The sequence below is a fragment of the Hypanus sabinus genome, chromosome 1 (genome assembly GCF_030144855.1).
Source record: "Hypanus sabinus isolate sHypSab1 chromosome 1, sHypSab1.hap1, whole genome shotgun sequence".
Classification (NCBI taxonomy): Eukaryota; Metazoa; Chordata; class Chondrichthyes; order Myliobatiformes; family Dasyatidae; genus Hypanus; species Hypanus sabinus.
In genome coordinates this window covers 10,870,741-10,894,802 of record NC_082706.1, presented here as the reverse complement: position 1 = coordinate 10,894,802, position 24,062 = coordinate 10,870,741, and the positions used below count along the sequence as shown (strand labels likewise).

Here is a 24,062-nt window from a genome sequence, read left to right as displayed (position 1 = left end):
CTGATAGTTAACATTTCCCTCTTTCACTTTATCTCCTTACCTGCCCATCACCTCCCTCTGGTGCTCCCCTCCCTTTTCTTTCTTCCATGACCTTCTGTCACCCCTATCAGATTCCCCCTTCTGCAGCCCTGCTCTTTCACTCATCAACTTCCTAGCTATTTACTTCACCCCACCATCCACTCCCCCAGTTTCACCTATCACCTTCTGTTTCTTCCTCCCTCCCCCACCTTCTTACTCTGACTCCTCGTCTGTTTTTCTTCCAGTCCTGATGATGGGTCTTGGCCTGAAATGTTGACTGTGCTCTTTTTCATAGGTGCTGCCTGGCCTGCTGAGTTCCTCCAGCATTTTGTGTGTGTTTCTCCTAATCTCTGTTCTAAAGCAACATCCTTGTATTCTGGGGCTGCGCCCACTGATCTTCTTCATTCAGTGAAAAAGATTTCTGTCTCTCTAATCCCTCTACTAATTCCATGCATCCAAGGGAAATGTGTCCTTCCTGTTTGTCCTGCCCTTTCCTCTCATTATTTTACACACGTCAGCCAAACAATATCCTTGTCATAATTGAAATTTGCCGATTTTGCAATGTCTTCTTTGATCCGATCTGCTCTCTCTCTCTCTCTCTCGTGTAATCACATCCTTCCTGTAGCGTAGTGAAGATAACCACAGATGCTAACCGTGGCGTAACTAATACCATTTCAGTGTGATCTTCCTGTTGTTTTCTATGCCTTGGCCAACTGGACCCCCTCCTGCGTCAGCTGAAATGGTAAAAAACAAATGGCCCTGCCAAGGATATTTGAATAGAGATGAAAAATGAGTTCATGTTGTATTTTGATGCTCTTTTATGGAAGTGTTTCTACAGAAACTTCATTTCTGAATGAGAATGATTATTAAGAAATGACACAACATACCAAATAGTGATCAGGTTTGGGGAGGGAAAGAGAGTGGGATAGGATGATTTGCTGAGAAGTTAATGAAACCTCCCAACTCCACATCATCTCTTGCCAAGCTTCATTAACTAATGAACTAGTGAGGATTCAAGGCCCATGAGAGGGAACCCAGGATATCAAGAGTTATCAAGGATTTGCTTAAGAAACAGGAGGTGGCTTTCAGGAATATAAAATGTGGAGGAGGTTTCATAAAAAAAACTAAGGTCACAAAACAGCACTGGTGATTAAGATAAGGAAAATAACAAAGTTTTTATAAGTAGATTAAGTCAAGTTTACTGTCATTTAACTATATACATGTATTCTGCCAAACGAGGCAACATTTCTCCAGACCAGGGTGTAATGCACAGTAACACACATAACAGACCTATAAAACAAAGTATTATCAAATCTACAAAGTGAATTATGCATGGATAAACAAAGTAAAGCACATAAATTAAATATTGTAGGGTATAATACAGATTATCTGGTGACACTTTGAATGTGATGTGGCAGTGAGTTCAGAAGCCTAATGGCCTGATGGAAGAAGCTGTTTTTCCATCCTGACCATTCTTGGTCTTTATGCAGCAGAGTCTCCTGTCTTATGGTAGAATGTTAAAGAGGATGCTGGATGGATGGATGGAATCCTTGATAATACTAAGGGCCCTGCGTACACAGCTCTCCTGATAAATGTCCCCAATGGATGACAGGGAGACCCCTATGATCCTCTCAGCCATTCTCATAGTCCTTTGTAGGACAAGTAACAAGTGCCACGAGAAAAAATCAGGTTTATTATCTCTGACATATAGTACGTGGTGAAATAGTTGCTTTACAGCAGCAGTACAGTGCAATATATATTAACAAAAATACAATAAGAAATATAAAATGTACAAATAGTGCAAAAGAGAGCAAAATAGTGAAGTAGAGTTCATGGACCGTAAAGAATTCTGATAGTGGATGGAGAAGAAGCTGGTCCCAAAACATTGGGTGTGTGTCTTCAGGCTCCTGTACTTCTTTAATGGTAGTAATGAGGAAAGGGCATGTCCTGAATAGTGAGAGTCCTTAATGATGGATGCTGCCATGAGAGAGAGAGAGACAGAACTCCCAGACCCAACATTACAACACATTTTTATATGTTAAAGAACAAAGCAATTTCTATAGTTACACTATCCTCAAAATGCTTCTTTTGAGTTACGTGTAATTTTTCATATGCCAGGATCTTCCCACTAAAACTCCAAAAATGAGTGTCAGTTACTGTGGTCTCTGAGTCATATTCATGCAATAGGGTGTTGATTGCATTCATACATATGCAAACATCTCAAGTCAATTGGATAGAAACATAGAAAATAGGTGCAGGAGTAGGCCATTCGGCCCTTTGAACCTGCACCACCATTCAGTATGATCATGGCTGATCATCCAACTCAGAACCCTGTACCTGCTTTCTCTCCCTACCCCCTGTTACTACCCCCCACAAGGGCCATATCTAACTCCCTATTAAATATAGCAAATGAACTGGTCTCAACTGTTTTCTGTGGCAGAGAATTCCACAGATTCACCACTCTCTGTGTGAAGAAGTTTTTTCTCATCTCAGTCCTAAAAGGCTTCCACTTTATCCTTAAACTGTGACCCCTCGTTCTGGACTTCCCCAACATCACGAACAATCTTCCTGCATCTAGCCTGTCCAATCCCTTTAGAATTTTATACGTTTCAATAAGATCCCCCCTCGATCTTCTAAATTCTAGCGAGTATAAGCCTAGTTGATCCAGTCTTTCTTCATATGAAAGTCCTGCTATCCCAGGAATCAATCTGGTTAACTTTCTTTGTACTCCCTCTAAGGCAAGAATGTCTTTCCTCAGAATAGGGGACCAAAACTGCACACAATACTCCAGTTGTGATCTCACCATGGCCTTGTACAACTGCAGTAGAACCTCCCTGCTCCTGTACTCGAATCCACTTGCTATGAATGCCAACATACCATTCACCTTTTTCACCGCCTGCTGTACCTACATGCCCACTTTCAATGTCTGGTGTGCAATGACACCCAAGCCATGTTGCACTTCCCCTTTTCCTAATTGGACAGCATTCAGATAATAATCTGTTTTCCTGTTCTTCCCACCAAAGTGGATAACCTCACAGTTATCCACATTAAACTGCATCTGCCATGAATTTGCCCACTTACCTAACCTATCCAAGTCACCCTGCATCCTCTTAGCATCCTCCTCACAGCTAACACTGCCGCCCAGCTTCGTGTCATCTGCAAACTTGGAGATGCTGCATTTAATTCCCTCGTCTAAATCATTAATATATATTGTAAATAACTGGGGTCCCAGCACTGAGCCTTGCGGTACTCCACTAGTCACTGCCTGCCATTCTGAAAAGGTCACATTTATTCCCACTCTTTGCTTCCTGTCTGCCAACCAATTCTCTATCCACATCAATACCATCCCCCAATACTGTGTGCTTTAAGTTTGCACACCAATCTTCTGTGTGGGACCTTGTCAAAAGCCTTTTGAAAATCCAAATATACCACATCCACTGGTTCTCCCATATCCACTCTACTAGTTACATCCTCAAAAAATTCTATAAGATTCGTCAGACATGATTTTCCTTTCACAAATCCATGCTGACCTTGTCCAATGATTTCACTGCTTTCCAAATGTGCTGTTATCACATCTTTGATAACCAACTCTAGCATTTTCCCCACTACCGATGTCAGGCTAACTGGTCTATAATTCCCCAGTTTCTCTCTTCCTCCTTTTTTAAAAAGTGGGGTTACATTAGCCACCCTCCAATCCTCAGGAACTAATCCAGAATCTAAGGAGTTTTGAAAAATTATCACTAATGTATCCACTATTTCTTGGGCTACTTCCTTAAGCAGACCATCTAGCCCTGGGGATTTATCTGACTTTAATCTCTTCAATTTACCTAACATCACTTCCCTACTAACATGTATTTCCCTCAGTTCCTCCATCTCACTAGACCCTCGGTTCCCTACTATTTCCAGAAGATTATTTATGTCCTCCTTAGTGAAGACAGAACCGAAGTAGTTTATTCAATTGGTCTGCCATGTCCTTGTTCCCCATGATCAATTCACCTGTTTCTGACTGTAAGGGATCTACATTTGGCTTAACCAATCTTTTTCTTTTCACATATCTATAAAAGCTTTTACAGTCAGTTTTTATGTTCCCTGCCAGCTTTCTCTCATAATCTTTTTTCCCTTTCCTAATCAAGCCCATTGTCCTCCTCTGCTGGACTCTGAATTTCTACCAGTCCTCAGGTGTGCTGCTTTTTCTGGCTAATTTGTATGTTTCTTCTTTGGACTTGATACTATCCCTAATTTCCCTTGTCAGCCACGGGTGCACTACCTTCTCTGGTTTGTTCTTTTGCCAAACTGGGATGAACAATTGTTGTAGTTCATCCATGCGATCTTTAAATGCTTGCCATTGCATATCCACTGTCAACCCTTTGAGTATCATTTGCCAGTCTATCTTAGCTAATTCATGTCTCATACCTTCAAAGTTACCCTTCTTTAAGTTCAGAACCTTTGTTTCTGAATTAACTATGTCACTCTCCATCTTAATGAAGAATTCCACCATATTATGGTCACTCTTACCCAAAGGGCCTCGCATGACAAGATTGCTAACTAACCCTTGCTCATTGCTCAATACCCAATCTAGAATGGCCTGCTCTCTAGTTGGTTCCTCGACATGTTGGTTCAGAAAACCATCCCGCATACATTCCAGGAAATCCTCTTCCTCAGCACCCTTACCAATTTGGTTCACCCAATCTATATGTAGATTGAAGTCCCCCATTATATCTGTCGTTCCTTTATTGCACGTATTTCTAATTTCCTGTTTAATGCCATCCCCAACCTCACTACTACTGTTAGGTGGCCTGTACACAACTCCCACCAGCGTTTTCTGTTCCTTAGTGTTATGCAGCTCTCCCATATCGATTACACATCCTCCAGGCTAATGTCCTTCCTTTCTATTGCGTTAATCTCCTCTCTAACCAGCAAAGCTACCCCACCTCCTTTTCTTTCCTGTCTATCCCTCCTGAATATTGAATATCCCTGGATGTTGAACTCCCATCCTTGGTCACCCTGGAGCCATGTCTCTGTGATCCCAACTATATCATATTCATTAATAACTATCTGCACATTCAATTCATCCATCTTGTAATAAATGCTCCTCGCATTGACACACAAAGCCTTCAGGCTTGTTTTTACAACACTCTTAGCCCTTATACAATTATGTTGAAAAGTGGCCCTTTTTGACTTTTGCCCTGGATTTGCCTGCCTGTCACTTTTACTTTTCACCTTACTACTTTTTGCTTCTACCTTCATTTTACACCCCTCTGTCTCTCTGCACTTATTCCCATCCCCCTGCCACATTAGTTTAAATCCTCCTGAACAACAGTAGCAAACAATCCCCCAGGACATTGGTTCCAGTCCAGCCCAGGTGCAGACCGTCCTGTTTGTACCGGTCCCACCTCCCCCAGAACTGGTTCCAAAGCCCCAGAAATTTGAATTCCTCCCCCTTGCACCATTTTTCAAGCCACGTATTCATCTGAAATATCCTCCTATTTCTACTCTGACTAGCACGTGGCACTGGTAGTAATCCAGAGATTATTACCTTTGTGGTTCTACTTTTTAGTTTATCTCCTAACTCCCTAAATTCACCTTGTAGGTCCTCATCCCATTTTTTACCTATATCATTGGTACCTATGTGCACCACGACCACTGGCTGTTCACCCTCCCACTCCAGAATGTCCTGCAGCCGCTCAGAGATATCCTTGACCCTTGCACCAGGGAGGCAACATACCATCCTGGAGTCTCGTTCGTGGCCGCAGAAACGCCTATTTATTCCCCTTACAATCGAATCCCCTATCACTATAGCTCTCCCACTCCTTTTCCTTCCCTCCTGTGCCACAGATCCATCCATGGTGCCATGAACTCGGCTGTTGCTGCCTTCCCCTGGTGAGACATCTCCCCCAACAGTATCCAAAACAGTATATCTGTTTAGGAGGGAGATGACCTCAGGGGACTCCTGCACTATCTGCCTTCTGCTACGCTGTCTAGTGGCCACCCCTTCCCTTTCTGCCTGTGTAGCCTTTACCTGCGGTGTGGCCAACTCACTGAACGTGCTATTCACGACTTTCTCAGCATCGCGGATGCTCCAGTATGAATCCAATCGCAGCTCCAGATGCTGAATGCAGTCTGCCAGAAGCTGCAGTTGGACACACTTCCTGCACACATAGTCATCAGGGACACTGGAAGTATCCCTGATTTCCCACATGCTGCAGGATGAACAAACCAAGGGACAGATCTCAGCTATCATGACCTACCCAATAAGTTGCCTCAGCTTTTGAAACGTTTTCCTTTTAAGGAACTTACCCAGCCTTACCTCACTTGGAGTGAAGCTCGTCTTCAGCTTCTGCTCGCCTAAGCCTTTGGAGACAAAGCCTTCCTACTCTGTCTCCCTCTACTCCGTTGCCCACTACAATGTTGCCCGCTCTGTCAAACTGCTCTCTTTTAAATAATCCCGCTGCCTCATGGCCCGACTTACACGTGCCTTGTTAAACTGCCAAAGAAAATGACCGACTTCCCCAAACTGCTCTCTTTTAAATACTCCCGTTGCCTCACAGTTGGACTTACACATGCTTGTGCAGTCGTGCCCCATTAAACTGCTGAAGAAAATGGATGTTTCTTGTTCTGAGCTGCATTTTAAATTTAATCTACAATCCATACTCAGATCTGAAGATTGTTATATTGCATCTCCAAAATATGCCCTAAAACTGGTGCTCTAGCATTACATTAACCACTACACTAATGTGGTGCCCTTTTGTAAGGACTTCAATAAGGTCTTTGAAAAGGTCATACATGGAATACTGGTCTAAATGGTAAAAGTCCTTGAGATCTAAAGCAACATGGCAAATTGGATCTGAGAGCGGGATAGTGACAGGAGGCAGAGTGTGATGGTTATTACTGTGACTTGTAGAGTACTACAGGGATCAGAGTTCAGAGTTTATCATAGACATTAATGTTTTGGATGTGAATGGAGAATGCCTGGTAGTGTAATGCTTTACAGCATTAACTGTAGGGAGTTTGTATGTTCTCCCAGTGACTGTGTGGGTTTTCTCCAGGTGCTCCAGCTTCCTCCCACATTTCAAGAATTAGGGTTGGTAACCTGTGGGCAACATTCTCTCAAATTATTTTTTACTGCTGTGTGAGCCAACCATTACCCTGAGCAAGAAATTTTTACACAGCCTGAAAACTATGCAGCACTTTAAATGTTTTTTTTGTAATATGCACATCAAACACAAACTACAACTCACAACACAACACAAGTAAAAGATGTCAGGAAGCCAAACAACTGACAGTGGAAAAATAAAATGTTTTGACTAGATGGCATTGGCGTTCAATGGGCTGGTGGTTTATTAACAATGACTTCAATTCTGTGTTTATTGTTACAACTTGAAACTCTGACAATGTAAATACATTGAAGCTCTAAAGTTTCTAAGTAAAGGTTGCGGTAGGTTTATTATTTAGAAAATTTGTGGATATTATTTATTAACACATGATTAATTACAGGGTATTTCACAATTATATTAAGAAAGATTTCAAATTATATTATCCTAACTTCAAAATTATATTAATATTGCATAAAAGAAAATTCCACCTGTGCAGCAACAAAGGCAATGTGTGCAGGAGTATTTCAGATACTGTGTAGCTGTGCAACTTTGAGAGAACAGTGCTTGTGGGCGTGCTATGCTGGTACTGGAAGCATGGATGATGCTTGTGAGCTGTCCCGGTACATCCCCAATGGAAAAGACACATTCCAATGTATGCTTCAATGTTTTGATGTACCCATGCAAATAAAGTTAATCTTTGGTAGATATAATTAATATATCTGCAGATGACATGTTTCTGAGAGTGAGAAGGGTAGCTTTAGGATAAAGGACAATATTGATGGATTGAAAAGATCAACTGAACAATAGCAGATGGAATTTAATCCTGGTAAGTGTAAAATGGTGCACAGTGGATGCTAGGGGTTGGGAGTACTGTGGATGAGAAGAACGCTGGTGTCAATCTGAGGATTCCTGAAGGTAGCAGGTAGTAGACAAAATCATAAAGAAAGTTTAGGGGATTAATTATCAACAGAGCACAGAATATAAGAGCCGGGATGTTATGGCACAACTGTATAACACTTTTGTTAGGCAACAACTGGAGTTCTTTCTACATTTCTGCTTGACATACATGGACCATAAAAATAAACCATTACAGCATAGTACAGGCCCTTTGGTAATGTGCTGGCCTTTTAATCCACTCTAAGATCAATCTAACCCTTCTCCCCTACATAACGCTCCATTTTTTATATCATTTATGTGCCTATCTAAGATTTTCTTAAATGTCCCTAATAGATCTATCTCCACCACCAGCCTTGGCAGGGCCTTCCTTGTGCTCACCACACTCTGTGTAAAGAACTTACCTCTGACATCCTCCCCCACCCATACTTCCCTCCAATCACCTTATAATTAGGCCTATTTCCACTCTGGGAAAAGTCTGGCTATTCACTCTCCTTGTCTCTTATCATCTAGTACACCCCTATCAAGTCACCTATCGGCGTCCTTTACTCCAAAGAGAAAAGCCCGAGCTCGCTCAACCTTTCAGAATGAAGGATGTGGTTGCACTGGAGGGGATTCAGAGGAGATTCCCCAGGATGCTGCACAGGATTGTTGAGAACCAACAATCTGGGCTCAATGCAAAGTTTCGATCCAAAATATCAATAATTCTTTTTCTCCCGCAGACGCTGCTCAACCCACTGAGTTCCTCCAGGGAATGGATTGTTTTAGCAATGAGGAGAGAATACATAGACTGGATTTGTCCTCATTGGAGTGGAGACGGCTGAGGTTTACAGTGCAATGTTACAACATTACCAGGGGCAGATGTAGGATAGGTAGTGAGAACTTTCTCCCCCCAAACAATAGATTTTAAGGAGGATTTGAGGAAGAATTGTCTTACTCAAAGGGTAGGTGAAATCTGGAAACACTATCTGAGTGTAAGGTAGTTGCAGGCACTCTTACAACATCTTGCGTATGGAACCGGAGGTGATAGTGGAGGTACTTAATGAATACTTTGCTTCAATATTCACTACAGAAAAGGACCTTGGCGATTGTAGGGATGACTTACAGCTGACTGAAAAGCCTGAGCATATAGACACTAAGAAAGAGGATGTGCTGGAGCTTTTGGAAAGCATCAACTTGAATAAGTCAGGGGACCAGACACAATATACCCCAAACCACTGTGGGTGGCGAGGGCGGAGATTGCTGAGCCTCTGGCAATGATCAGTGCATCATCAATGGGGACAGGAGAGGTTCCGGAGTATTGGAGGGCTGCAGATGTTGTTCCCTTATTCAAGGAAGGGGGTAAAGATAGCCCAGGAAATTATAGCCCAGTTAGTCATACTTCAGTAGTTGGTAAGCTGGTGGAGGAGATCTTGAGAGGCAGGATTTATGAATATTTAGAGAGGCAAAATCCTATTAGGAATAGTCAGCATGGCTTTGTCAAAGGCAGGTCCTGCCTTACGAGCCTGATTGAATTTTTTGAGGATGTATCTAAACACATTTATGAAGGTAGAGCAGTAGGTGTAATGTATATGGATTTCAGCAAGGAATTTGATAAGGTACCCTGTGAAAGGCTTATTGAAAAAATAAGAAGGCATGGGATCAAAGGGGACTTTGCTTTGTGGATCCAGAATTGGCTTGCCCACAGAAAGCAAAGAGCAGTTATAGACCTTCTGCATGGAGGTCAGTGACCAGCAGTGTGCCTCAGGAAGCTGTTCTGGGACCCCTTCTCTTCATGATTTTTATAAATGATCTGGATGAGGAAGTGAAGGGATGGGTCAACAAATTTGCTGATGACACAAAGATTGGGGGTGTTGTGGATAGTGTGGAGGACTGTCAAAGGTTACAGCAGGACATCGATAGGATGCTAAACTGGGCTGAGAAGTGGCAGATGGAGTTCAACCTAGATAAGTGTGAGGTGGTTCATTTTGGTAGGTCAAATATGATGGTAGAATATAGTATTAATTATTAAGACTCTTGACAGTGTGGAGGATCAAAGGGATCTTGGGGTCTGAGTCCAGAGGACACTCAAAACTGCTGCACAGGTTGACTGTGTGATTAAGAAGGTACAGTATATGATGCATTGGCCTTCATCAACCATGAGATTGAGTTCAAGAGCTGAGAGGTAATGTTACAGCTGTATAGGACCCTGGGCAGACCCCACTTGGAGTACTGTGCTCAGTTCTGATCACCTCACTACAGGAAAGATAGGTTGAGTGAACTTGGCCTTTTCTCCTTGGAGCGATGGAGGATGGGAGGTGACCTGATAGAGGTGTACAAGATGATGAGAGGCATTGATCATGTGGATAGTCAGAGGCTTTTTCCCGGGGCTGAAATGGCTAACGTGAGAGGGCACAGTTTTAAGATGCTTGGAAGTAGGTACAGAGGAGATGTCAGGGGTAAGATTTTTACGCAGAGTGGTGAGTGTGTGGAATGGGCTGCTGGCGATGGTGATGGAAGTAGATACAATAGGGTCTTTAAAGAGACTCCTGGATAGGTACATGGAGCTTAGAAAAATAGAAGGCTATAAGTAATGCTGGGTAATTTCTAAAGTAAGTGCATGTTCAGCACAGCATTGTGGGCTGAAGGGCCTGTACTGTGCTGTAGGTTTTCTATGTTTCTATCTTCAATGTGTTGGATCAAAGTCATAGGAAGCAAAGGGCTGAATGTTGTAAATGTGATTAACGTAGAACACAGAAGAGTATAGCACAGGAACAAGCCATTCAGCCCACAATGTGCCAAACCAGCTGAAAGGCAAATCAAAAACACCCAAACACTAATCCTTCCTACCTACACAATGTCCATATCCCTCCATCTTCCTTATATCCATGTGCCTATCCGATAATCTCTTAAAAGCCTCTAATATATTTGCTTCTACCAGCAACCAGGCAGCGCATTCCAGGAATCCATCATTCTCTGAGTAAAAAACTTACCCCTCACAACCCCCTTGAACCTACCCCTGTTCACCTTCAATGCATGCTTTCTGTTAGACATTTCAACCCTGGGAAACAGATACTCACTGTCTACTCTGTCTCTGCCTCTCATAACCTTATAAACCTTTATCAGATCTCCTCAACCTCTGCCACTCCAGAGAGAAAACAACCCATGTTTATCCAGCCTCTCATGATAGCACATGCCCTCTAAACCAGGCAGCATCCTGGTGAACCTCTTCTGTACCCCCTCCAAAGCTTCAACATCCTTCCTATAGTGGGGCGACCAGAACTGTATGCAGTCTTTCAGATGTGGCCCAACCAGAGTTTTATAAAATTGCAACATATATTCTTGGCTTTTGAACTCAATGCCTGAACTATAAAAACAAGTATTGCATAAACCTTCTTAACCACTTTATTGGCCTGTATAGCCACTTTCAAGGAGCTATGAACTTGGATCTCACTTTGATGTTGCCCTTGACACTGTACTGTCTCCTTACATTTGCCCTACCAAGGTGCAACACCTCACGTTTATCTAGGTTAAACTCCACCTGTCATTTCTCTGTCCATACCTACAAATTATCTATATCATGCTGTATTCTTTGCCAGTCTTCAACACTATCCACAACTCCACCAATCTTGTTCCTTACCCAATCATTTACATTTTCATCCAGGTCATCTATATACATCAAAAACAGCAGAAGTCCAAGCACAGATCCCAGCAGAACACCACTAATTACAGATCTCCAGCTCAAATAAGTCCCTTCAAACACTCTGTCTATGTGCACAAGCCAATTCTGAATCCAAGCAGCCAATTCTCCACAGGCCCCATGCATCTTAATCTTCTGCATTAGACTCCCATGAGGGACTTAGTCAAATGCCTTATTAAAATCCGTGTAGACGACATCCACTGCCCTACCCTCATCAATCTCTCTCATCATATTGTCAAAAAACGCAATCAAGTTAGTAAGACACGATCTGCCCCACACAAATCCATGTTTACTCTCACTAATTAGGCCTTGGGTTTCCAAATCAGTACAAATATGATGGTTGCAATGGACATGATGGGTAGAGTGGTCTGTTTCTGTGGTTATTTGTGTTTTATTCATTGACAGATACCTATTTATTTAAGTTTAAATTTTGTTACTGCATGATTTTACTGCTCTGGAGAGCAGTGTGCCGTAGTCCAAGGTATCAGTCACTTTGTTTAACAACATACAAAATGCTGAGGAACTCAGGAAGTCATGACATGATTGGGAAGCATGATATGGTAGGAGATGGATGTACTGGAGGGTGGGGTAAAGGGATAGGGAATAATGTGAGAAGCTGGGAGCTAATACAGTGATTCAGGAACAGCTTCTTCCCCTCTGCTATCTGATTCCTAAATTAATAATGAAGCTTTGGACACTACCTCACTTTTTTTTAATATATAGTATTTCTGTTTTGGCACGTTTTTTAAAATCTATTCAATATACGTAATTGATTTACTTGTTTATTTATTATCATTATTATGTTTTTTTTCCCTCTGCTAGATAATGTATTGCATTGAACTGCTGCTGCTAAGTTAGCAAATTTCATGTCACTTGCCGGTGATAATAAACCTAATTCTGATTCTGCTAACAGGCAAAGCACTGAAGAAGGAGGAATCTGGTAGGAGAAGACAGCAGACCATGGAATAAAAAGTAGAAGGGGAAGCAGAGGGAGGAAGTCATGAAGGTGGGGGTGGGAAAATAGGTTTAAAGGGATGAAAAAGATGAGGGAAAAGAAGGGGGTCAGAGGGTTTCTGGAAGTTAGAAAAACCAATGTTATGCCATCAAGTTGGAGACTACCAAAATTCAAAGTAAATTTTATTATCAAAATCCATATTTGTCACCACATACAACCCTGAATTTCATTTTCCTGTGGGAATACTCGATAAACCTATAGAATAATAACCATAACAGAATCAGTGAAAGACTACCTAACTAGGGTATTCAACCAGCATACAGAAAACAAAAAAATTGTGCAAATACAAAAAGAAGAGATAAATAATAATAAATAAATTAGTAATAAATATTAAGGCCATGAGATAAAGAGTCCTTGGAAGTGAGTCCATTGGTTATGGGAACATTTCAATGATGGAGCAAGTGAAATTGAGTGGTCATTCCCTGTGTTCAAGAGCCTGATGGCTGAGGGGTAGTAGTTGTTCCTGAACCTGTTGATCTGACTCATGAGGCTCTAGTACCTTCTTCCTGATGGCAGCAGCAAGAAGAGAGCATGCCCTGAGTGCTGGGGGTCCCTGATGATGAATGCTGCTTTCCTGCGACAGTTTTGAGGGTTTATCCATGATGGACTGGGCCATATCCACTACCTTTTATAGGATTTTCCGTTCAACGGCATTGGTATTTGCACATCAGGTTGTGATGCAGCCAGATAATATGCTCTCCACTACACATCTATAGAAGTTTGTCAAAGTTTTAGATGCCATGCCAAATCTCCGCAAATCCTAAGGAAGTAGAGATGCTGCCATGCTTTCTTTGTAGTTGCAATTACATGCTGGGCCCAGGGCAGGTCCTCCAAAATAATAACACCTTGGAATTTAAAGTTATCGGGATGGAATATGCGGTGTTGCTTCCCCAATCTGCACCTGACCTCAATGTTGCAGTACTGATAGTGTGGGAATGAGAAGTGGAATTAAAATAAGCTATGGGGTGGTGTAGGCATCAAGATATTCTGGCACCAGTCTGTGAGCTGCCAACTGCATCTGGTACTGCACTTGCAGTTGGGGATGGTGAATTCTTGATTTTGCAATACAGCAGAGAGAGATGGGGGAGTGGTGATGAGTATGTAGTAGTGAGATAAAGGGGGGCCCTACAAGGTTGGTACCAGGCAGTAAAAGGTTGTAACAGGCTCAACCAGTTGTCACAGACTTTATAAAAACAGTTGTACACAAGAGTGGCCCCTCAAAATCATTCAGTCTTCAAAACCAGAAGCCCTGGATGAAGCATGAGATCCACAATCTGCTGTGGACCAGATCTGTGGTGTTTATGTCTGGTGACCAAGTAAAATACAAGAGGTCCAAATACGACCTCTAGAGAGCTATCTTGCATGCAAAATAGCAATTGCAGACCAAACTTGAATCACTAAAGGATGGTTGACAGCTCTGGCAGGACCATCACCTTCTATAAAGTGAAATCAAGTGACATAGGTGGCAACAAAGGTTTGCTCCTTGATGAGCCTTTTATACTCGCTTTGACCATCAAGACATGGAGACACCTCCACCATCTCTGAAGCCAATGTGAGAACATCTTTCAGAAGGGTGAACCTGTGGAAAGCATCTGGCTCAGACAGGGCACCTGGTTGAGTACTAAAGACCAGAGCTGATTAACTGGCTAGAGTGTTCACCGACATCTTTAACTTCTCGCTTCAGCAGTCTGAAGTACCACCTTCTTCAAGCAGCTTTCAATTAAACCGGTGCCTAAGAAAATTATAGAACCCTGCTTCAATGACTATCATCCGGTAGCACTTACATCCACTGTGATGAAACATATCAACTCCTGTCTGAGAAGTGACTTTGATCTACTCCAATTTGCCTACTGTCACAACATGTCAACTAGAGGTGCCATTTAATTGACTCTTTACTCAACCCTGGAACATCTGGATAGTGAAGATACTCTTCATTGACTATAGCTCGGTATTCAATACTATGATTCACTCAAATCTAATCAATAAGACCTAGACTCTAATACCTCCTTGTGCAACTGGATCCTTGATTTTCCCACTTGCAGACCCCAGTTAGTTTGAATTGGCTACAACTCCGCAATCTCCATGAGCATAGATGCACTGCAAGGCTGTGTGCTTTGCCCCCTACTCTACTCGCTTTTTACTTATGACTGTAAGACTAAGCACAGCTCCAATGCATTACTTAAGTTTGCTGATGACACCACTGTCATTGGCCAAATCAAATGTGGTGTCGAATCGGAGGAGGGAGATTGAAAATCTGCCTGTGGGATGCCGCAATAACAACCTCTCATGCAATGTCAGCAAGACCAAGGAGTTGATTATTGACTTCAGGAGAAGGAAATCAAAAGTGCAGGAGTATTGGGGATCAGATTTGGAGATGGTCAGCAACTTTAAATTCCTCAGTGTTATCATTTCAGAGGATCTGCTCTGGGTCCAATGCCATTACAAATAAAGCATGGCATAGCCTCTACCTTCTTCGAAGTTTGCATAAATTCAGCACGTCATCTAAAACTTTGACAAACTTCTGTGGGTGTGCAATAGAGAGTATATTAACTTGTTGCATCACAGCATGGTATGGAAACATGATTCCCCTTGAATGGAAAAGCCTGCAAAAAGTAGTGGATATAGACTAGTCCATCACGGGTAAAGCCCTCTCCACCATTGAGCATATCTACATGTAGCACTGTCACAGAAAAGCAGCATCCATCATGAAGGATCCCATCATCCAGGCCATGCTCTCTTCTCTCTATTGCCATCAGGAAGGTGGGACACCACTAGGTTCAGAAACAGTTACTACCCCTTAGCCATTAATCAGAGGGGATAATTTCACTCAGCTTCACCCACCCCATCACTGAACTGTTTCCACAACCTATGGACTTATTAACTCATAAATAAAGAGTTAAGATGGCACCAGGTGGCTGTCCCTTCAAGCTCATCTGCAAAAAAAACAGGTTACTTCCTCTCTTTAATGTTTCTGTTTTCCTTTTCAAGGTGTTTGAGGTTCTAACACTGTCCTAATCTGCAACTGGCACTCAAACTGCATTTTTTTTACGGTGGATGAGTTCCCGCTTCTGAATTTCATCAGCTGTCTGTTTTCTGATGCTCTCCAGGCATAACTAGGAAGGTGGCACCTCTGGGGTGTGGCCCTGTGGATGACTGTTTTCAGGCCAGTGTCGCAGGCTTTCACTGCGGCAGATATGGACAAGCGACACAGCAGACTGTAATATTGTAACAGCGACTATCAGCCGCCCCATTCACTGTGAAAATGAGGGATACCTCCCTGTGCCTTGTTAATGAAAGAGAGAGCCTGTGGCATGTCGAACTGTTGGGTAAACAATCTTTTTTTAGTGCAGATCATAGTCTTTCTTTAGGTGCTTTGCTGTTGCTTGGTGGGTGGTGGGCTGATGCTTTTTGCTGAAGTGGGCGGGGGAGGTTGTGTTGATGCTTTGCTGCATGTTGCATGGGGGAGGGGGAGAGGGGTCTTTGGGGTTCGAACATTTTTCTGTTGCTCATTTTTTTAGGGTTCTTTTGTTTTAGAACATAGAATAGTACAGCACAGTATAGGCCCTTTGACCCACAATGTTGTGCTGACCCTTAAATCCTGCTTGCCAAATAACCCCTCACCTTAAATACCTCCATATACCTGCCTAGTAGACTCTTAAATTTCACTGGTGTATCTGCTTCCACCACTGACTCAGGTAGTGCATTCCACACACCAACCACTCTCTGAATGAAAAACCTTCCTCTATTAGCCCCCTTGAACTTCCCTCCCCTTACCCTAAAGCCATGGCCTCTTGTACTGAGCAGTGGTGCCCTGGGGAAGAGGCGCTGGCTGTCCACTCTATCTATTCCTCTTAATATCTTGTACACCTCTATAATGTCTCCTCTCATCCTCCTTCTCTCCAGAGGGTAAAGCCCTAGCTCTCTTAATCTCTGACCATAGTGCATACTCTCTAAACCAGGCAGCATCCTGGTAAATCTCCTCTGTACCCTTTCCAAAGCTTCCACATCCTTCTATAGCGAGACGACCAGAACTGGACAAGTGTAGCCTAACCAGAGTTTATAGAGCTGCATCATTACCCCGCAACTCTTAAACTCTATCCCTCGACTTATGAAGGCTAACACCCCATAAGCTTTCTTAACTACCCTATCTACCTGTGAGGCAACTTTTCTGTGGACACGTACCCCCAGATCCCTCTGCTCCTCCATATTACCAAGTATCCTGCCATTTACTTTGTACTCTGCCTTGGAGTTTGTCCTTCCAAAGTGTACCACCTCACATTTTTCTAGGTTGAACTCCACCTGCCACTTCTCAGCCCACTTCTGCATCCTATCAATGTCTCATTGCAATCTTTGACAATCCTCTACACTATCTACAACACCACCAACCTTTGTGTCATCTGCAAACGTGCCAACCCACTCTTCTAATCCCTGCATCCAGGTCGTTAATAAAAATCATGAAAAGTAGAGGTCCCAGAATGGATCCTTGTGGGACAACACTAGTCACAACCCTCCAATCCAAATGTACTCCCTCCACCATGACCCTCTGCTTTCTGCAGGCAAGCCAATTCTGAATCCATCTGGCCAAACTTCCTGGATCCCCTGCCTTCTGACTTTCTGAATAAGCCTACCGCGTGGAACCTTGTCAAATGCCTGTCCCTGATCAGACCATGATTCTCTAAATGCCCATAGATCCTATCTCTAAGAATCTCTGAGAATCTAAGGCTCATTGGTCTATAATTACCCAGATTATCCCTACTACCTTTTTTGAACAAGGGGACAACATTCGCCTCCCTCCAATCCTCTGGTACCATTCCTGTGGACAACGAGGACATAAAGAGCCTAGCCAGAGGCTCAGCAATCTCTTCCCTCGCCTCATGGAGCTGCCTGGAGAATATTCCGTCAGGCCCCGGGGACTTATCCATCCTAATGTATTTTAACAACTCCAACACCTTCTCTCCCTTAATATCAACATGCTCCAGGACATCAACCTCACTCATATTGTCCTCACCGTCATCAAGTTCCCTCTCATTGGTGAATACCGAAGAGAAGTATTCATTGAGGACCTCGTTCACTTCCACAGCCTCCAGGCACATCTTCCCACCTTTATCTCTAATTGGTCCTACCTTTACTCCTGCCAACCTTTTGTTCTTCACATAATTGAAGAGTGCCTTGGGGTTTTCCTCTACCCTACTCGCCAAGGCCTTCTCATGTCCCCTTCTTGCTCTCCTCAGCCTCTTCTTCAACTCCTTTCTTGCTACCCTATATTCCTCAATAGACCCATCTGATCCTTGCTTCCTATACTTCCTAGAAGCTTCAAGATGGTGGCATGACGCATTGTGCAGCGGCCACTTTGGAATGAATATCTATAATCTGTCAAGTAGGGAGCCATGTACAATCCTGATTTGATGGAGGCAGACGTGTGAAGCACGGAGGAACACCCGGTGAAACTTTTGAAATGCCTGTTTCGCAGCCGCTGCTACTGTGCGATCGGAAAAATCTCCGGGAGGAAGGCCCCGAATCCTCGGCTTTGCCTGTTGCTTGGCGGCCGGTGCCGGGGTCGAAGCGCTCGGCGGAGATGGTGTTCGGTGCTCGGTGTTGGAAGGCTGGTCGGAGGCTCGAAGTTTTCGGATGGACTCAGAGTCGGCTGTGGTCGGGGCTCCCAAAGTGCTGTATCGGCAAGCTGTGGCGCTGGAGGTTCCTGGCAGGAAGAGTTTTTCTTCCTTCTACCGTCTGCTTGAGATGATGGGCTGTCGGGACTTTTGAGACTTTCTCTTAAACCGTGACATGGACTGCTCTTTATCAGATTACGGTATTGCTTTGCACTGTTGAATCTATGTGTTATAATTATGTGGTCTTTGTCAGTTAGTCTTTTATCAATTATGGTATTGTCTGCACTGTTGAAACTATGGTAACCATAACTATATAAAACTATGTGGTTTTGTGTAGGTCTTGTAGCTTTAGGTTTATCTGATGGGTTTTATCCTTTCTGGGGAACGTGCTAAGACGGTAGCGCAATATCGATACGCAGCAGCCTCTCTGGACTCTGGATTGGGGATTGCCAAACGTTATGTGGTTTTTCTTGTGTGGTCTGTTTTGTGCTTTTTTGTGATATCATTCCGGAGAACGTTGTCTCATTTTTTAACTGCATTGGATTTGTGGTTATAAATGACAATAATCTGAATCTGAATCTGAATTCATGTATGCTGCCTTCTTCAACCTGACTAGATTTTCCACCTTACTTGTCACCCACGGTTCCTTCACTCTACCATTCTTTATTTTCCTCACTGGGACAAATTTATCCCTAACATCCTGCAAGAGATCCCTAAACATCAACCACATGTCCATAGTACATTTCCCTGCAAAAACATCATCCCAATTCACACCCGCTAGTTCTAGCCTTATAGCCTCATAATTTGCCCTTCCCCAATTAAAAATATTCCTGTCATCTCTGATTCTATTCTTTTCCATGATAATGCTAAAAGCCAGGGAGCGGTGGTCACTGTCCCCCAGATGCTCACCCACGGTCAGATCTGTGACCTGACCCGGTTCGTTCACTAATACTAGATCTAGTATGGCATTCCCCCTAGTTGGCCTGTCAACATACCGTGACAGGAATCCTTCCTGGACACACTTAACAAACTCTGCCCTGTCTAAACCATTGGAACTAATCAGGTGCCAATGAATATTAGGGAAGTTAAAGTCACCCATGATAACAACCCTGTTATTTTTGCACCTTTCCAAAATCTGCCTCCCGATCTGCTCCTCGGTATCTCTGCTGCTACCAGGGAGCCTATGGAATACCCCCAGTAGAGTAACTGCGCCCTTCCTGTTCCTGACCTCCACCCATACTGACTCAAAAGAGGATCCTGCTGCATTACCCACCCTTTCTGTAGCTGTAATAGTAATGCCACCCCCCTCCTCTTTCCCCCCTCTCTATCCCTTTTGTAGCACTGAACTCCATAAATATTGAGAATCCATTCCTGCCCTGGTGCCAGCCAAGTCTCTGTAATGGCCACTACATCATAATTCCATGAATGTATCCAAGCTCTCCGTTCATCACCTTTGTTCCTGATGCTTCTTGCATTGAAGAACACACACTTTAGCCCTTCTACCTTACTACTTTTACACCCTTTATTCTGCTTCTCTTTCCTCAAAGCCTCTTTACATGTTAGATCTGGCTTTACTCCAATGCACTATACTTGCAGTTCTCACATGACCTTTATCCTCCTCCACCTCACTATCTGCTCTAACACTCTGGTTCCCCTCCCCCTGCAAATCTAGTTTATTTCGCCTGGGCAAGGCGAAAAGCATTTTCAAGGATGCATCTCACCCTAACCATGGACTTTTTACTCTTCTCTCCTCCGGTAGGCTCTACAGGAGCCTCCGCTCCGGCACCAGCAGGCACAGGAAGAGCTTCTTCCCTGAGGCTGTGACCCTGCTGAACCTCACATCACAGCGCTAAGCAGTATTGCACCCATATTGGACTGTCTCAGTACTTTTATATCTGTATGCTGTAGTACTTACTTTTTATTTGCAGTTAGTTTGTAAATAACACTATTCTTTTGCACTTGTGGTTAGATGCTAAGTGCATTTCATTGGCTTTGTATCTGTACTTGGCACAATGACAATAAAATTGAATCTAATCTAATCTAGTCTAATCTTTTTCATAGATAATTGCTTCAGGTTGTATACTCCATACATTCTCTGATTATAATAACAGAACCATATAAACCATTTGAACTGTTTTCAAGGATTCTTGGTCTCATGTTCTTAACATTTATGTTACAATGTGCACTGGCAATATCAGAACCCAAATGTGTGTTTGAAAACTGTGATGAATGTTGGTTGTTTATAGTAATTCCAAAGAATATTGTTGGCTCGTCTAGGTAATGTTCTCAAAACTAGGACCAGTGATGAGCACAAATCAGGCATCCCTCTTAAGTAGTACAAGTAACAAGGATTCCCCAAACATATAAAACTTAACAAGCTGAAACAGAGTCACCAGGAGACCGTATTACAAAGAGTGAGTCACTCAAGAAAACTGTGAGGAAATCTAAACAATTAACAACTGCCATTAAACAACAATAAACTAATTCAGGTGCTTTAAAAACCTTGGAGCCCAACACTCTCTGGTGCCCGACACAGGCTGAAGAACTATGACAATTTATTACTTGTTTCTTAGTTTATTTGTATATTTATTACTATTATATTTGCACAGTTTGATGCCTGTTGAACTTTGGTTGTTTGTCCATCTTGTTGTGTGAGCCTTTCATTGATTCTATTGCGCTTCTTTGTATTAATTGTGAATACCTGCAAGAAAATGAACGTCAGGGTTGTATATGTTGACAGATATATACTTTCTTAATAAGCTTACTTTGAAATTTGGACTTTAAAAATTAGCTGTAATGAGTTCACGCCCAGTTATGAAACAACGGCTTCATAAAACTCCAGGACGGAAGCTTCCCTGGTACATATAAGGCAAAAGAGGAACTGCACACAGCTCATCTAGAACATAGACTGCAAAAGGCTTACCTCACTCTTTGTATACACAGCAGATGCAGAGTAAGGATTTTAGGGGAAAAGTAGCTAAGAAATTTAATAAAAAAGTAATGAAAACTTTGGATTGAGGAGCATTTATTGCAGTAAGAGTGACTCACCTGTTGACATTATTTTCTAATAAAGAGAAAGTTTGATCTGAAGGTGAACCCTGGACTCTTGGTGTGAATCTTTTCAGTCTACCTTAACCTCCAGTAGGCAAAAGTTGAAATGGACACATTGTCCATAATTTTTGGAGAAACTTGATTTCAGATATTTCCACTTGGCAGACATTTCAGTCTTATCATAGACCATAAACTGCAGGTGGTCAAATGATGGTCACTCTAATGAACGTAGTTATTAGATGACCACATTGGCCAGTCTTACCACATCTGCATTATTCTATTAAATACTGCATTTCATAACAGGATGTTATTATAAACTTACTTACTGTATGTTACGCCACTGGCACTTAGGGCAGAAATGAAGGTTCTCCATTTCTGACAGTGTACAGGGCTTCCATCATCCTGTCAGTAACTTCCTCTTGGTTTTCACTACTGTCAGTCATGTAAATCCTGGGTGGAGATTCAGGAATACCATTGCACTCAGATGTAGGATTCTTCATTGCTGTTTCTGTAACAATTTTGTTTTGACCAGTCAGGGTTGTTAGCCCTGAGCTGAACCCCCGAACCTGAGGACAGGTGGACCTCTCTTAATCTGGCCTCAACCCTTTGACCTGGTTGGCATGAGTGACCCTACCAAGAGCCAAAGCGTAAAGCCCTGACTTCAACAAGCAGAGCCCTCTGGCTCATTGAGACACACAAGCCTTCAAACCCTACAATAAGGGTGTGGTACTCCTGTACATCAAATCCTTAAGGTCGATCCAAGTCCAGAAATCTAGGCATAATGGCAAGAGCCCTGAGTCTGCAAATCTCTGTACATCCACTGGAGAAGTCGAAGGCCCAATGTCTGTGAATCCATAAGTCCACCGGAGGCTGGAAGCCGAAGATGACGGACTGTGTACACGCTTAGGTTGGTAGTTGGTTGGAGGGAGGAACAGGGCTTGTTTTGCTATTTGTGTTTTGTTGCTTGTTATGTTCTATTTAGTTTTGCTCCATGTTGTTCTACTGAACATTGTGAGCATGCTATGTTTGCGCCGGAATGTGTGGCAACATTTGCGGGCTGACCCCCGCACATCCTTGGTTGTTAACACAAACAACACATTTCACTGTGTGCTTCGATGTACAAGTGAAAAACAAATCTGAATCTGAACATTGTCTTTATGAGACAGCAACAACCGAACAAGAGCAGCGGATATTTCAAAAGCAAGTTGCTGGAGATAATTTTCCAGTCACAGCCGCAGAGACAGCCAAGACTATGTGTTTCGATGTTCCTCAGTATAAGGATACTGTATGTGAATGGAGTGAAACCGAGTTGAGTGCTCAAGTTTGCCCTTTCAAATGCAGGCCTTGTACAAAACAAGGCCACTGCACAAGAAGGCTGCTCGAAATGTAGGAAGGTCAGAGCTGTTTGACGAGGGATCATAGGGTAGAAGTTCTGATGTTTCATCCTGCAGGATGCCAATACGCCATGTACAGGTAGTACCAGAGTGTTTGGTTGGCGGGGTAGAGATAGTTCTCTACCAAAGATGTATCTACATCCTGCTATCCAAAATGATGAAAATTTCTAAATATCAGAAAGTGGCGCAGTAAACAGTAAGATACTAAATCAAATCAATATTTGGTGTGATCATCCTTTGCCTTTAAAGCTGCATCAATTCTCTTAGGTACACAGCCATACATTTTCATGAGAAATTTTTATAAGTTGTTTCAAGCATCTTGGCAAACTTGCCACAGTTCTTCTACAGACTTTGGCTGTCTTGCTTGATTCTGTTTCTCCAGGTAATTCCAGATAGTCTTGATGATATAGAGATGTACCATCCTCAAACATATAATAAACCTAGGGTGCCTAAGATTTTTGCACAGTGCTGTAGGTTGCAAGGCCAAGAGTCCAACTTATCCTGGAAGATGCCTATTCAGGAGTCTGATAACAGTGGGATAGAAGCTATCTGAGCCTGGTGCTACATGCTTTCAGACTTTTGCATCTTCTGCTCAATGGGAGAGTAGAGAAGAGAGAATGTCCAGGGTGGGTGGGGTCTTTGATTATGCTGGCAGATGTACTGAGACAGCAAGAAGTGTAGATCCCTGAAGATCTGGGGTCAGTTTTACAATGCACGGCATGCAGAAACTTTGCACTCTTACTAATCAAGAATGTATCAACCTCTGTTTTAAATATACCCAATGACTCCACCTCCACAGTTACCAAGGTAATGAATTTCACAGATTCACCACCTTCTGGCTAAAGAAATTCCGGCTAAGCTCTGTTCTATAGGGATCTTTATTGACCTCCATCAACACAGGTGCACCACAAGGCTCTGTTCTTAGCCTCCTGCTCTACTTGCTTTACACTTATGACTGTGTGACTGAGCATATCTCCAATGCCACATTCAAGATTGCCAATGACACCACCATCATAGACTGAATCAAACATGGTGATAAATCAGCATATAAGAGTGAGACTGACAATCTGGCTGAGTAGTGCTATAAAAACAACCTCTTAGTCAATGTCAACAAGACTAAGGAGCTGATAATTGACTTCAGGAGGAGGAAACCAGAGGTCTTCATTGGAGGATTGGAGGTGGAGAGGGTCAGCAATGCCAATTCCTTGGTGTTATTATTTTGGATGTACTTTCCTGGGCCTAGCATGTAAGTGCAAATATGAAGAAAGCACAACTGCTCCTCTACTTCCTTAGGACTTTGCAGAGACT

General features: G+C 42.8%; 1 long non-coding RNA gene across 1 annotated transcript in view; it reads right to left on the bottom strand.

Moving 5' to 3' along the window:
• The window catches only part of LOC132391344 (uncharacterized), a 126,801-nt gene that overhangs the window by 917 nt on the left and 101,822 nt on the right, over nucleotides 1-24,062 (bottom strand). The gene's annotated exons all lie outside the window — the stretch shown is intronic.